A 15,642-nucleotide genomic window follows, 5' to 3' on the forward strand; every position below is an offset into this window, starting at 1 on the left:
TACACTATTCAAAGAATGTTCAGTAATTGTTTTTACTTAAAACAATCAACAGTTTGGGCGCGACAATCGTTCAAAGTCAGTTGGAATCATCCAATCGTTATGATACTTTACCGAAGCGTGACCATTAAGGGTTAAGGAGATAGACGCCGTATGGAAAAGGAGGAATTTCGAAATCGCGAATCACCATTTGCTGCATACAAGTAAAATCGATACCGTCTAGAGAAGATAAAAATTATTATTGCCATTTTTATTATTCATAAAACGATATATTTAACAAATAATAATTTAATAAAGCAAGTATTCTATATAGAGCGTGCAATTTCAAGTACGCTGTGATCCGCCGCTTCATTGTTCATTCACGCAATGGAAGCACCTGCTCGAATTTCGAATCAGGCATGAATAATCTATTATCCATTCACTGACAACAACGGCGGGGCGGTTCCGCGTGATGCAATTTTTAATTCACGAAATGAAGGCTATTTACGTTCATACGCCCGCAAGAGCGTTAAGCTGTAATTAGCTGTGCGATCGTTTCTCGCGCTCGCACGATGGACGCGTGTGACTTGAAATATTCGTAGCTGAAGGGACTCGATATCTCTTCTGGCCTTTTTATTTCTTCTCACTTTTTTTCTCGTCCCCTCAAGCCCGACTTGCTTTACTTCGCCGAGCGCCGCGAGTTTACAGTCGGAGGAATGAATTTATCGAGAGCGAAATCGAGCGCGCGCGGCGAGGTCTAAGAGTGTTCCCAGGGTGTAAAGATCGGATCGTCTCTGTCGGTACGTCGAGGGCAGATCGAGATCTCGATAATGGAAATTCGCGATACGACCGATGCACGTGGCGCTACGTATACCCGCGAGATCGTACGCGCGCGGAGATTGCAATCAAGCATTGTGTTATCGCTTTGCATTCCGACGGCGAGGCGTGTGATGGATAATTATTTCCAATTCGATCTCTTCGAGCGGACAAATGCTTGCCCTCGCCATTGTGAAGGAGACTTTTACTTTCGCACACGATCGACTCGAATCGTCTTGCGCGCCACAATTATTGTGCGGTGATTGTCGCGATAATTTAATGGGCGGATAAATCGACAAATTTTCTAGAGTAATAACTTTACCATTAAGTTTAATAATTTATAATCTTTCAGCATTGTTTATTACGTATTTTTGATTCAGAATATTTCGCTGCGAAATATGTTTCTTAAATTAGAAGCTTGTGAAGCTGCATAATGTTCTTCATACCGCTGAGTATTGTTTTACGTTTCAAAATATCTGCATTCTAGAGCATTATGAACATAAAATATGTAGGCATTATTCTGTGCTTTTAAATTCTCATCTTTATATGTCTAGAAAATCGATCATGAAGATGTTCAACCGTTCAACTAAAAGACTAATTAGAATCGATTAATTTAATTAAGAAGACTAAGAAACCTAATTGTGACTTAATTTATGCAAATGTAAATCAATATGTGGGTCAATTATGAGCCATTTCATTTAGACATATTAATTATAAATATAATTATCTATTAACTTGCAAAGTGAAGAACATATTTAACGTTGTTAATGATAAATGTTTTGGACTTACTTGTCCTTCTTCAACATCTATGTTAATATGTTCAAACAAATTAAAGTTGATCTATATAATTAAATTATCATATCTAATTAATAATAAACTGGAAGGTATATTTGAATGTGACAGCTCATAAGATGATTATTGACTCTGAAATTGTATTTATAAGCATCTCGACCTTAATCACAAAACTATTATATACTTGAGACATTTGTTTTATCATTAATCAGAGATAATAACGTACTTGTATAGATGAATTTTAATTTGTTTGAATACACTAACATAAACGCTGAAGAAGGACAAGTAATTAAATGCAAAACGTTCATTATTAGCATTATTAATTATATACTTTGTAAGATGATAGTTAATTACATATGCAATTATTACATTAAAATTAAATGGCTTGTTATTGATCTAGATTATGTTGATTTAATCTTTCAGCATCTTTATTTGTAGAAAATCAGAAAAGAGAGCAAGAAGAGGTACAGAAATAATTTTATAGAGATTGGTTGATTAAGAATGAGTTTGACGCAAGTTTATGTATAAGGTAGCTCATGCATTATGCAATAAATTCTAGATTTTCTGGATCATTAAAAGTTCATTATTGTTAATACCGAAGGTAATCCAATAACGTACATAGATGAAAATATCTGCAAGTCTAGATTTTGAAATCGTATACTTTGCGTTCACGTTTCATTATGTATCCTGACTTATACCATTCGTCCTCGTACTATGATTTCAGAATCATTTTTGCTTCATGCGTAGCATACATAATGTGACACCCACGCGTCAGACGGAATCACATGACTCGCGGAAATTAGATGCCGCGTTTCCGTTCTCGTGAGTATCCCTCGCATTTGTCAAAGGCAACAACATGTACTGGACCTGCGTATCGCATACATCCGTTCGATTTTTCCATCGGAATGAACCCGCCTTTCACACGCCAGTCGCCGGCATTTTTATCCGATGATGACGTTCGAGCGCGGTCGCCATCGATTTCACCCCGGTACCGAGATGACATTCTCAGTTAGGGATGCGCTTGCGATAAAATTCTTTCTTTCCTCCCGTCTACCTGCCGCACGATTACATCGATCAGTCGAAAAACGTATTTTTCGAGGATCGGCGAGTCCCGCGAGAAAAAGCTGTAATTGTACGCTCAGCGGGAATCCGCGGGATTCCATTCTCCATGCGGTGCAGTTAACTCGGTTCACGCTCCGACGAGTCCACCGATTGGCCTCATCGGTATGATGGCTAAGTGAATTCCATCTGTCGTCGACGAACGCGAAGCAGGCGATGCAGCGCCGGAACGTCCTCGCTATTTCGACGAGCCTTCGCCGTCGTTTTGACGTTTCTAGGTCAGACCTACTGTGCTTCTAGGTCGCCCGAGTTCCTGGATGCCTTTATCGTCGAAAGTCAAGCTCGAATGAACTTCGTCACCACTGTTGTCGTCGTGTTATATGAAGTTTTAACCAATGTACAATCTGTGATACCAGAGAATTAGTCGTTGTACTCAAACGGCAGACAAGTCGAGGTCGGAAAGTTACGGACGAATACAAACGGGGAGATAATTATTTGCCGAATTCCTCGAGGTGCTTCGCGTGTTAGAATTTCATTTTATATTTCTCGACGGTAGCAGATTACTACCTGAATTGTATTTTTTGAGATTTGTAACCAGAAAGCTTTTTAGATGTACGAGACAGATAATATATGCAATTATTATAATATTTCATAGTTTGTATGAAAAATATTTTATAATCAAGAAATTAAAAAAAAAGTATAATATGATAAATGGCATATGAAAATGTTAAATGAAACGAGCAAACAATTGAGTGCTAAAGTATTAATGTGTCTTTAATCTTTAATAAAATAAGAAATAATTTAACAATAAAATCTTGGAATGATACATAATGATGTCAATTTTAATAATTTAGTTATATAAAAAACTTTTTCTAATAAAATTTATATGAATGCTGAAAAGGACTCTGTGAAGTTGAAACGTCGTACACCAGTGGCCGCTGTAGTAGTCAGCATCTCTGAAACTTTACGTAATACTTTGATTTTATATATGCATAAATTTTATGTTAAAAAAAAGTCAAAATTTAAAAAAAATGCCGGCCGTCTCTCTAAAGATTAAAGACATATTACTATTTTAATACTTAATTGTTTGCTCCTTTTTATATATTATTATATTATTATTTTTTTTTTTTAATTTATACAAGAAATTTTAATTTATACGTCTGGTTCATTGAACATGTTCGCAAAATTATCGAGAGAAGAAATAGGATAAAAAAGCCGTTTATTCGAGTTTTGTTCTTAAAGTGGTAACTTCTAAGTATAAATATTGCCCATTACAATGCAATAGCACCGCCTTTCACAGTATTTTTCATCGAATTGCCGCGTTTGTAATTTCGTTACATTACGACACAAATAGCAACGGATTCCGTAGTGTCAAGATACAATGCGAATTATCCTTTTGTCCTTGGAGTTCCTTTGTCCCGATACTTCGGTACTCGCAATGCTCACATCCTGAGGACCAAACAGAATTCCTCGTCTCTCGGAATTATATGGCGAAACGGCAACAGGGAGTTGTTCTCAGGGCTGTAATACGAACGGACATCCTTTAAATGACTATTGTTACACTATGTGCAATGCACGAATGAGACTGCACTATTTTACTGTTTGAGTAAATTTTATAAAGGGATAAAATCTATTTTATTATTGTATTTTAGAAAAAGAAAGAGAGAGAGAAAGATCGAAATCTCATTTTCTCACTTTAAACTAGGGCTTGGAAACATCAGACAATCGAATAGTTCGGAACCAGTTTCATTCTCAAGATTGAACGTCAAATAGTTTGAACTTTTTGATTTAAAAGTATTGTTCGAACTGTTTGAGCTCATTTCAGATGCAAAAATCCTAAATTATTATAATTCAAATCTAAATTTTTTTGCGTATTATGCAAAAGAGTAAAGATTCGGAAAAAAACTACTCTTTTGCAATGCATATTGCATGCCCTTTTCCTTCTTTACTGTCTGAATTATCTGAAATATTCAAACTGAATGATTACGTTTTTTCGAACGGATCGAACATACATTATAATTTGAATCTTTTTGTCTGATCCTGACATCCGTTCTTTAAAAAAGAAAACAAAACAGAATTTTGTATAATTTCGAAAATGAGAGTAGAAAATTACACAGTCGTTTAATTTTACGGAATTTTATTGCGTGGAATATAGGTATAAATTGACAGGCACTTTGAACAGCTAGTTGCTAAAGAGTGTATCATTAAATCACAAGTTAATTAACTTAATTTTGTGTTTAACCGCAGATAAGCAGTTTATCATCGGTGGAAATACTGGTGCAACGTAGAAAAAGAAGCGCCGGATACGCGCTTAACTGACGGCGAGACGCCGCGTCGCGGTTAATAATCAGTATGCACCGATAAGGGGAGCCAGGGCATGATTAATACTGGGAACTCTTATCGCCAAGGTGTGGAGTATACCATACTTGCTTACGGTAGTATTACCGCTTGGTGCGTGCGTAACGGTCACTCGCGGCGAATACGAATTATTTCTCGGTTTTCTTCGTGTGGGAATGTCCAATCACGACCGGCACGTTTATTACAATCTCTCGATGCACCGTGTGCAGATCTGTTTTCCGAGGTGGTTAGTACAGATGCAGCAATAGTCTCGCTTGCTTTGAAAGTGATATGTGTCCAGCTTTCAAGCGTTATGAATTTTAATGTGACGCGGATATAAACTCATGTGGTATATCGAGTTCGGCGAGATCTTCGAAACCGGATTTACAGTTTTAAAATAAACGACGTACATGTGAAGCTATCGATACGTTTTCCAATGACTATGTTTCCTTTTTATGTTGTAAAAGTAATCATTTACGCTTGCTTGTAACTCGATCGGATAGATCGGAAAGATCTATTATGTGTAATGCTGTGAAAATAATAGTACAACATTAAATCGCATTACATGTTGTATGATTTCTAACTTTACATAAATTTTATAAAATAATTTGACATGCGATTACAAATTGTTCAAGCTAATGGCTAATTCAATATAAAGTTTATATAAAAAAAACTAGAATTTCTTTAGAAAAACTAGACTATTTTAAAAAGTGTAGATTAATACATTATAATTAGATTTATATACAATTGTAAAAGAGAATCTAAATAAGAGAGGAAGGGAAACAAATATAATTTATAAGATTTTTTTTAATGACATTTATACAAAATATAAGTGTGTTTCTTCTAAAACTAATAAAGTTGGAAAAATCTTTTTTTGATAATTACAAACGTTTGAAATGATTGCGAAGAACAAGATGCTTTAGCCTTGGAACGAAACCCTACGATCTACAGTATGGTACGGTGTTTCTACACCGTGCTTTCTACGTATTGTAAATCTCATTAATCGTATTGTGATGAATCCGATTATAATTTTTGGATGGTGGAACGAGCTAGCTGAGATAACGCTTTATTTTCGCGAGCATCGCGCGCGATAGCACTGGGTGCTTTTTTTTTAAATCTGGAACTGGTTTACAAGTAGCGCACCGGTTTTTAGGGCCCTTCGGTGAGGCGGGACGGATGGAGAAACGATTCTCATCTTTTCTCGTGCGCGCCCCGTTATTATAGCAGCGGTGTCGATAGAGGTGCCCGTCTTCTTTATTTGTGACTACAGCCCTGGTTCTCCTTGCCAGCAGCCTTGCCCGAACCGGCCAACGACCGTATCTCTTTTACCTATCCTGCAGCTCTCTCTCTCTCTCTCTCTCTTCACCTCTGTTTCCTTCTTTCTTTTTCTTTCTCTGTCTCTCGTTACCTACCTCTCGCCTTCTCTTTGTCTCTTTTTCGCTCTCTGTCCGTCTTTTACGCTCCTTTCTCTTTCGCTGAACAAGCTCCACGAGGTTTCCTTTGATCCGACATGTACAGGTAGCCTCATGCTAAACTTGCACGAACTTGCACGAACGTGTAAACGGTTAACAGATCAGTCAACGATTAAGATTTGAGGTGTCATGCACATTTGAAACGAGAAAAGATATTTCCGATAATAAGGTCTATGACATTTTACTTTACTTTGATTGACGTGTCGTAAACGCAGAGGAATGTTAGCATGCTCGTAAACTTATATTGTTAAAAGGATATTCGCTTAAGAGAGTCGGAGAAATAGGATATTCAAAAATTTTGTTTTCAGAAAATACAAATTTGCAACTTCTTTTTTGTTAATTTTTATTATACTTTTATCATATTAATTGTAAACTTGGATATTTTAATAACTCGTATAAAGTTCTTAACTTTTATAATAGGTAAGCCACAATGGTCGCCATGATTTCGTTTTCCTTAAGTATCTAAAATAAATCAAGAATTTTTATAATCAGAAAACGTGTCTTTATTGCTCTTACGAAAATTATTAAAATAAATTGATATAAATAAAAATGGCAGTTGAATAAAAGTTTTAATTTTTAGACTATATTTTTCAATTTTTATAAAAAAGAAAAAATATTTAAGGTATTAAAATTTTAATAGGAAATATAAAGAAACTAATGTGTGTGTATTGTGTTGAAGAAATCTGTGAAATTAAAAGCTAATTAATTTTTATCAATTAATTTTCAAGATGATAATTAGTTGGAAAAACATAGATTCAAGAACAGTTTATAACTTTGCTCATATTATTAAGATGCCTAAATGCACAATTAAGATGATAAAAGTGTGACAGAAATAAATTAAAACCTCTGGAGTTTGAAATTTGCTTTGTCTGTGAAAATAAATTTCTAAAAATACTTTACTCTTTTACACAAATATCCTCTTCACTCTCGTGATGTAAGATTTTATTTTTGATCCTTTGTACACGTGGATAAACGACTTCGCGTTACGTGTGTTAGATCCAGAGATTGGAGACGAATTTTCGGCAACACGAAAAATCCTCGTGACAGCAACGATAAAACAGTTTAGAGTTACTATTTTGATCTTTCATATTACTCATGCGAGAAAGAAGAATGAAATTGTTTTTGTGATATTATCAAACGAAACTTATCTTAGATAAGTGTTTATATATATCATTCAACAATGGTTGGAGTGAATAAAAAAATATATGAATATTTCTGTAAATCTCAGTGTCGTGAGTTTAAGGGTGATATCCGGGTGATAAGTTCGATATTTTATAGATCATGTGCTTGACACTATTTTGAATCTCCTTGTAAGCAATTGCGCCGTTGAACTCGACTTGCTCGAAAGAATGAGTGGGCTAACTTTCGTTCTGGCAGGCGTGGGTGGCGTGGGCCTATCCCGTCTTATCAACTGCAACGGACGAGGCGGATGTCGCGATAATACGACTCCTAACACGCTTTCATCATCGTAATGAACCTTGTACTAAATATTTCGTTTAATGAAGAACCATGTGAAACTACATGTCGTCTTAATGATCCTTTTCTTAAAATTATACAATCGTCATATTTAATTAAATTATCATTTTCAAGTTTATTATATATTTCTTAATCTAATTATATATATATATAATACTTGAGAATCATTCTATAAGAAACATTGAGAATAATATAAATCGTAGCTACATTAATAAAAAAAAAAACCTAAACTAAATCGACATAATAGCTTTACGCATTAAGATTGAAAATTTGGTAATTTTCTGTGTATCGTCAAATTTAAAATTTTTAACATTACAAATTTCTTTCTTATTTCTATATTTGTTTAGTTAATGAAATATTATTTTATTTGAGAATATTACATAATGGCATGAGCTATTTTAGTCCAAGTATCTAGTCTAATAATTTTTTAATTTTTCTTATTACTTGCTATTCTAGTTAAAAAATTCCAAACCTGAAACTCTTATGGCGGTTAGCTTAATATACGCGGAACAATGTCCTGCAACGATGCAAATACGCGTAACAGTACTCACTGGCTCGGATTTCGAGCCACTGCGTGAACCATCTTGCGATAGTCGTTCGGTCTCGGCAGGCGGAAGAAAAGCTTGACGAAAAACGATATTCCTTCGCTTCATGCGCGAGCGAGCGACTTGTAGAATTGCTCGATGTCCACATTATGTCGGTACGCGCAACACTTCTCGCTCGTTGACGAGGAAGCTATCGTATTTCGTCGTCCGTATCGCATAACACCTGGACACCATTAATGCGGCGTTACACATTATGGAATGGATAAGGTGTATGTACGGGCGAGCGACTTGCAGCCGTGCATAGTGACCTAAGTGCTCGACTACGTTCGATTGCATTTTGAAATATCTGCATTGTAAAATCAGAAATGTGATTCAAGATTGCTCTTTAAGCTCTAGTACATTTTATGCAAAAATTAAGAGGTTGGTCGTATTTAAAATAACATTATTCAAAATATGTATTTAAAATAAAATAAAATGAGATAATTATTCAATAGAGGAGAAGGGAGTAATATGGCACCCCTTTTTTATTTTATTGAATAATTTTATTAGTGATCAGTGTTTTCTATTGAAACTCGAATGCAATGAGTATATTCGTCAGTGTTCTTTAACAAATTCTACACTTAAAGTAATGAAATATTTATTACTTAGGACATGATTTATGAAAATATGACGCATAAGCTGCGGATGAGGAAAAGTGATGGTAATATAGTTAGTTTAAAAATAAATTTAAAAAATTTTGGTTTAGTTTAAGAGACACAGTATTTTCTTACAAAATTATATATTTTTAGATTTCCATCATTTAGAATTTTTCTAATTTAGAATTTGTTTAGAAACATTAGAGATATTATTTTATCCTTGTTTAATAATATTAATTAAACAATTAAAGATAAAATGATATTTCTAATGATATCTTCAATGTTTCTGAACGTATTTTCATACAAATATATATACACTCAAGTGTTGTTTTTTGTTATTTAATTTTTTATTATTCTGTACGCATTTTGAGTTATGCGAAGTTAAACAATAACATAGGATTTTGTTAATAATGCATCGGTTTTTTAAGCGAAATTTTTATTTCGAAATGTTTTTTCAATAAATCGATTATCACTATAGAGACCTGTGCGAGAAACATTAGAGATATTATTTTATCCTTATTGTTTACTGTTAAATAAGGATAAAATGATATTTCTAATGATATCTCTAATGTTTCTGAACACAGCCCTCTACAGTGACAATCGATTTATTGAAAAAACATTTTAATGTAAAAATTTCGCCTAAAAAGCCACATTATTGACAAAATTCCATGTTATTGTTTGACTTTGCATAACTCCAAATGTGTATAAAATAAAAAGTAAAATAATAAAAAAACACTCGAGTGTACATACTTTCGTGTGATAATCGTTCAAGTTCAAAAATAATAAGGAAGCATGTATAATTAAGTGCTAAAATGCATCTTGGAAAAGTGTGAAGTGCTCAAAACTAAAAATGCCTAATAACAATTGTCAACTATTGTGTACTGGCATATTAGAGTCACTAAAAAACGATGAGCTCCTAAACAAAGAATTCCATGAGCAATCGTTAAAATTCGTCATGGAGATAATAGGAATAGACGTAATTCACAGTAGTAGTATAATACCCTCTTCTTATCTGTTTATTATTTTAAATAACTTTTTATGATGTGTTTCTTATTTTAAATAAAAAAAGAAATTATTTAAGTTTAAATAAATATTATAAATAAGTTTTTATTGCTGGTTATTTTTGACTGGATTGGTTTTATTGAAATAAAAAAAAACTAGCGTTGCTTACAAACATTTACAATAATTTTTAATTGGTATTATTTAAAATATAAATTTAAAATAAAATAAAATAGTTATTTAATATTTATCATTTTAACTTTTTTTTACCTATTTTTATTATTTATTTTAAATAAGTCGTATCAGTTATTTTGCCGACCCCTGGCAAAAATAGATTGCAGTTGAATTCGGTTATCACAAAATGCAAATTTAAAGTATATATAAAACAAATTAAAAAATATGATATTTCACAAAATAACAGGAAAAAGATACAACTTCATTTTTAGCTTTGTTTTTATTTCTCTCATACGACAAATAATAAATGATATATTCCCTAAAAGTATTACTTAAGTGCTACTTAAATATTTATTCATTATAAAGTGGAACAATGAAAAATGATATATGTTTTCGCGTAATTAACGTTATCGCGATAACTTATTTGCTTTTCGCTTCCGCTATTGTGAGAGTGAAAGAGCAAGTGCTTGCTCTGTGTGCAATAAACTAAGCACCTTCTTAGATCTGCTCGATTGTGATTACATCGTTTCAATTCGCGCGTGTTATTTCAATCCGCGCGAGGACGCATGCACGACCATCGCGCAAGGTAGCGTCGGTGCGGCCGATGGTGCAGCGCGCACCGACTATAGACGGAATTCCATTGAAGTCGAAGCTTTCCCCGCGCGGCGGGCGCGATAAAAATGCGTGAGAACGCGCCGCGTCTCGTCGCTTTGCCGAGAGGAGCAGGAAGAATCGCCGCGGAGAAACTCGACAGGTATACGCGAAGCTTCGACGGCAAGGGGGTTGCGCGTTGCCCAAGCAACGTTTCGCAATAGCGACGTCCTCGCTCGCAGGAAGGTCGTCTCGCTCGCGCGAGGAGACTGCCTTCGCTCATCGCAACATCGATTGTAACATCGCGTCTCTCATAGGCGCGCGACGCGAGTACGTTCTCTCCCGGGGACGCGTCGTCTCTCGCATCGCTCCTGGCAAATGAAGTGAGAAAAAGGGCGTTTAAACCGTTTCGGGGAAAAGAGCATCGGAGTAAAGGGCCGATCACGCTCTCGTTACTCTCTCTCTCTCTCTCTCACTCTCCGCTACCTGCCTACCCGCTATGACCTACGGCGAATCTCACGATCGGAAACGAGAGCAAAAAGATAACGAGTGTGCTGTGTAGCCTTCGTGCCAGACAGTGTACAGCGCATTGCGCGACTTCTCGTGGTCACGCGACACCCCTCGAAGAGAGACACGAAGGCAAGGCGCGCAGCAACGCGCGGCGGCGGCGGCGGCGGCGGTGACGACGACGACGACGACGACGATGACGACGACGACGACGGTGGTGCGTCCGTCGGGAGCGCTTCGGAGTTCGGAACGCGGAGCCGCGCCTGCTCGTGTAAGTCCGTGAGCGTTCGGCCGCGTCCGCGCGGGCTCGGCCATCCCCGCCGCTGCTCCGAGCTCGCGAGCCCTTCGCCGCCGCCGCCGCCGCCGCCGCCGTAGCTGTGATTCACAGTCCGGGTCAGTTCGTCGAACGATCGTCGCCCCGTGCGGGAGGACGCGTGCGCGAGTGGCCGCTGTGTGATCACGTGAGAGCAGTGCGAAGCAGTTCGATACATCGGTTCGGTGGTGACTAACCGCGTCCGTGCGTGGCGTAGTCGCGCGTCCTGGTGTTGCATTCCGCGGCCGCCTGAAAGAAACAAGTGAATAGTGAAATATATCGTTATAATCCACCGGCACAGAGCGGATATCGGGGTTCAGTGACGTACCGAGGGATAATGTGCAGGCGTGTCGGCGTGCGGGCCGCCGTCGAAGTTTCACGGAGAAGCACGAAAGCCGCCGACAGGCGCCAACACGCGTGACAGGTAAGACTTAACCTCCTCCACCATCATGGTGCTGCTGGCTCGCGGCCGAAATTCTCGCGTCGAACGGCTCTCCGGCACGACGGATACCTTTCGCATAGGCGTGGTTTTTGCGATATCCTATATATCAAATTGCTACGATCAACGAGGGCGCCTTGCCAAGTGTAATACCATGGGGGAAATCTGGAGAATTCTCTGAGAGTTTCTCGTAGAAAACCAAAGATAAAAAGATTATTGCGATTGATTAGATAATTACGCTTAGGTTGGTCAGTCGAAATGACACGTCTCTTTTGTTTGTTCGATCGTTATTTGGACACTTCAGAAGCAATTTATCTCTGTTTTGAATACAACTTTGCGGACGAGCCATGAGTCTTATTTTTTTCCGAGAGGGCCAGCTCTTCAGTCTCTCTCGCCTTATTCTCAGGTATCGGTTTCACGGATAAAGCGAGTGTTGCGAGTCGATTATGGAGCATAAAGGACCGTTGCATTTTGCATTCGTCGGGGAGCTGGAACTTCGTTCACCTCGGTTCGGACGTGCTAGATGTTGCGTCGGAAAGAAAGCGAGTCCGGTCTGTGTTTGAGAACATCGTTCCAGAGAGCAGCGGTTCTTAATCTCTCGACTCCTGCTCCGACTCCCATTGAATCTCACTATCGTAAATCAGATTATATTCGCTTAGAGTTTTCAATTTTACGTATGAACTGGGGGAGGGGGGTAATCTCCGGCGCCTATGTAATTTTCATATTCTTAACAAATTTGAGAATCCGATTGCTCATCAAAAATATGTGAATCGTTTCTTCCGGAGCGGAAGCTTGCTTTAAATTGTTCAGTCAAATTCCAGGTGAAGATAATAGGTAGAGACGCACTTTGTATACTCCTATAATAATAAAGTTTCTTTCAGTGATGCAATACTTTCGAGGTTATTTCGGATAGATTTTGAGAACCGCTGCTTTAGCTACACCATTGAATTCTAAATTGGAGGAGGGGAAGAAGGGTGTGGATGAAATTTTAAGCGTGACGCGAAGCTGTCTAACTGGTCGAAAGAACGCAAGCGATTAAAGAAAGAAATTGTTAATGTGTAAACCAACTTCTGAATTTTTTAAGCGAAGTTTTCCCTTCGATTATTTTGATCAATTAAAAATAATAAATGCATTAAAACTAAAGTACTGCTATAGTTCAAGGATATTTTCGCTATACGAGCTAAAGGTTATCGAAATTTAAAAATTGAAGAATTCTCTAGTTTATTCTTTTTTTCTTAATCAACAACAAAAACTTTGATCGCGATTGTCCGAATTTTGATCCTAAAACCAGCTGCAAAGAAGAAAACAATGAAAATTTTGATTCATAATAGTTTCTGCAGCGAACATTATTGTATTTTGCTGCAGTTTTAAATAAATAACTTTTAAACGAATAAGTGGAATTAATTGAATTTTTGCACGAATATTTATTAGAGCCTTATTAGTATATGTAAAAATTTCGATTTAATTGGTAATGCTACTTTCCCATCAAATCTGCAAATAAATACTACAAAACGCGATTTTACACAAGATTTAAGAATAAACAAAATATTAAATAACTTTTCAACCAATAAGTGAATTGTGTTCAAATTTTACAGATACGCCATGTAATAGAATATTCTGTGACATTTTTATGTTTTTTATAGTTTTGAGATGACACATACATCCTTAATGAAATATAGATTAATAAGATACAAAACTTTCGAAAACTTACGGAACTTTTAAACTTTTTTTTTGTAGTGTAAACCTGTACTGTACGTTACGCTGTCGGCGAAAAGTGACTTAACAAGATTCATTGTGAAGGAGTGTTCTAGAAAGTATCTTTTGGGTCGCGTAACTGAAAGAAAATAATGGCGTACATTTATCGTAGTATTGTGAACATGTAATGAAATAAAATATCGCTCTCAAGCGATACTGTCTTATCTTATATATAGTTTTTTTTATATCTGCCATAAACGCGTCAATATTCTGTTGCCTAGAACGTTATCTCTTACCTTTTTTTTTTCTGAATGCACTTACAATTAGTCATTTCTTCTTAATAAAAATTTCCTAGTCATTGCTTTTTGCTTTATTTAATGTTTTTACGTCATACGTTTTTCCAAGTTTTAAATTAACTTCTGTCAAGGTTGATAATATTTACTTCGAATGAAGGATAATGCTTTTTTTATTTGATTTTACGAGTTTTATATATAGAATCTGAAATTATTAGTTCTTTTAATCATAATTTGTTTATAATTTGCTTTTTTCTTATAATTTACTTAAAACTCAAATTTCAACGGTACATAATCGTTTCAAACAATTATTTTTTTATTAAGCTTATAATCTAGTATCTCTGTTTTTATATGACAAATGTTTATAACTATTGTGTATATACATGATTATTAATTTGAAAAGGTGTCATGTTACATTTTTTTAACAATGCAAATAAGCGATAAGAATAAGAAATGCAAAAAACCGCATTTAGAAAATGCGGTTTTTTGCATTTCTTATTCTTATCGCTTATTTGCATTGTTAATTACATTTGCGGGTCACATTCTGTATTGAAAAAGAGAAAAAATAACTTTGAAATGGTTTTATGAGTTGTAATTATTGCAGGTTACTTTAGTGTTGATTTTTAATTTTTTAATACACTAATGAAAATAAACAGTTTTTTTGGTAATTTTAAATGTTTTTTTATTGATAAAAACTAGTCACCTTATATGAGTTTGCGTCGTTAGTTTTGAAAAGAAGTTCTATCCGTTCAAATTTCATTTAGTCAGGATAAATTTTAAAAATAGATACACCACTAGAAATCATGAACAGATCACCAATAAAATGTTTATGCAAATTTTGGTGGCATTGATTAAATAATTAGACAAAAAAACATTTTTCTCGTAATTTTTTCTGTAAATTCCTATAAAATTGGGATTGGAGGATATTACACCTTTTAGAAATTTACAATTTATACATAGCTCCGATATGAATATACATACGCGTTTGTTTCATGCGAAGAATATTTGAAATCTTTTTCTGCTATATTATTTGGAGCTGCGTAATGTTCTCTGACATCCTTTTGCACTCGGAATTGCAAATGTAGTCATCTTTGATACTTGATATTTTGTAGCCGATATAATATATTTACGTCACTAAGGATGAATATGTATTAATAAATTTAATAGCACACATAATTAATATAGAATTAATAGTATGCCAAGGTTAAAACAAGCACAAGACAGATATTTTAATTACAGGATACACAGTAAAATATTGACGCATATTAAAATTATTTTGCAGTTATTTATTAATTATTACGAAGGAATAAAATTGCGTTTTAAAACGCAATACATCAATCGGTGTTCAATGTAGTTGGAGTTTGTAATAAAATAATGTATTTGTGATTTGTTGCCTATTATGCACATATAACGCTATTTCCAGAAAATGAGATATTGCCATGGGAAAAGAAATTTCCACGAAACTTTAATATCCTAATATTGTTTCAGAGAACTACGTAAAACTGAGAATTTTTCGGAGCACG

At 35.6% G+C, this 15,642-nt stretch overlaps 1 protein-coding gene across 3 annotated transcripts in view; it reads left to right on the plus strand.

The window, feature by feature from the left end:
* Window positions 1-15,642, plus strand: part of LOC105194310 (plexin-A4) — a 299,262-nt gene that overhangs the window by 40,020 nt on the left and 243,600 nt on the right. Inside the window, exon 1 of one of the 3 annotated variants that reach the window (XM_011159164.3) lies at window positions 11,759-12,116. The exons of the other annotated variants lie outside the window; for them this stretch is intronic. The gene's annotated coding sequence lies outside the window, so the exon portion shown is untranslated. Of the gene's footprint in view, window positions 1-11,758; window positions 12,117-15,642 lie in introns of those variants that run through there. 3 annotated transcript variants of the gene reach the window in all.

Source organism: Solenopsis invicta, chromosome 1 (assembly GCF_016802725.1).
Source record: "Solenopsis invicta isolate M01_SB chromosome 1, UNIL_Sinv_3.0, whole genome shotgun sequence".
NCBI classification, from domain to species: domain Eukaryota; kingdom Metazoa; phylum Arthropoda; class Insecta; order Hymenoptera; family Formicidae; genus Solenopsis; species Solenopsis invicta.